The sequence below is a fragment of the Lepidothrix coronata genome, unplaced genomic scaffold (genome assembly GCF_001604755.1).
Source record: "Lepidothrix coronata isolate B3197 unplaced genomic scaffold, Lepidothrix_coronata-1.0 Scaffold214, whole genome shotgun sequence".
NCBI lineage: Eukaryota > Metazoa > Chordata > Aves > Passeriformes > Pipridae > Lepidothrix > Lepidothrix coronata.
This window is the reverse complement of record NW_016690394.1, coordinates 586,342-587,584: the sequence shown is the minus strand read 5'-3', so window position 1 is coordinate 587,584 and position 1,243 is coordinate 586,342.

Below are 1,243 nucleotides of genomic sequence, written 5' to 3'. Positions count from 1 at the left end.
TGGTGTGTAGCTGCCCCATATAGGGTGCAGCTCTTGTCTGTGGTGTGTAGCTGCCCTATATAGGGTGCAGCTCTCATATGATGTAGTTCTTGTCTGTAGTGTGTGTTTCTCATGTATAGGGTACAGCTCATATCTATAGGGTGTGTCTCATATATAGGGTGTATCTCTTCTCTCCAACCTGTATTCCTTTTCTATAGGGTGCAGCTCTCCTATACAGTGTGTATGTCTTGTCTATAGGGTGTGGCTTTAGTCCCCAGCCCATTTCTCTTGTGTATAGGGTGCAGCTCTGCAGTATAGGGTGTCTCTCATAATACAGGGTTTCCCTCTTGTCTACAGGTTGTCTCTCTCCCTGAAGCCCGTAGGTCTTGTCTATAGGGGGTTCCTCTCATCTGTAGGGTGTTTCTCTCATCTGTAGGGTGTTTCCCTCACCTGTAGCCTGCACCTCATACACAGGGGGTGTCTCTATAGGGTTACTGTACACAGTGTGTCTCTCCTGTCTGTAGGGTGTGTTCCATATACACACAGTGTGTCTTCTGTCTATAGGGTGTGTTCCATACACACACAGTGTGTGTCTCCTGTCTATAGGGTGTGTTCCATATACACACAGTGTGTCTCCTGTCTATAGGGTGTGTTCCATATACACACAGTGTGTCTCCTGTCTGTAGGGTGTGTTCCATACACAGCACCCCCCGTATCTCTCATCTATAGGGTGCAGCTCTGGTATAGTGAGAAGCTTTCATATAGAGTATCTCCTATAGGACTTATGTCTCTTGAAGGTGGTGTGTGTCTAGTTTATAGTGAGTCCCTCTGTCATCTGTAGGGTGCATTTCCCTTCTATAGGGTGTATTTCCCATTTATAGGGTGTGTTTCCCCTCTATAGGGTGTATTTCCCATGTATAAGGTGTATTTCTCATCTATAGGGTGTATTTCCCATTTATAGGGTATATATCCCTTCTATAGGGTGTATTTCCCCTCTATAGAGTGTATTTCCCATTTATAGGGTATATTTCCCTTCTATAGGGTGTACCTCCCATGTATAAGGTGTATTTCCCCTCTACAGGGTGCATTTCTCCTCTATAGGGTGCATTTCCCATTTGTAAGGTGTATTTCCCATTTATAGGATGTACTTCCCCTCTGTGGGGTGCATCTCCCATCTATGGGGTGTACTTCTAATCTATAGAGGCAGTTATTATCATCACTTGCTATTTATTACTACTTCTTATCATTGATTCTGGGGATTATT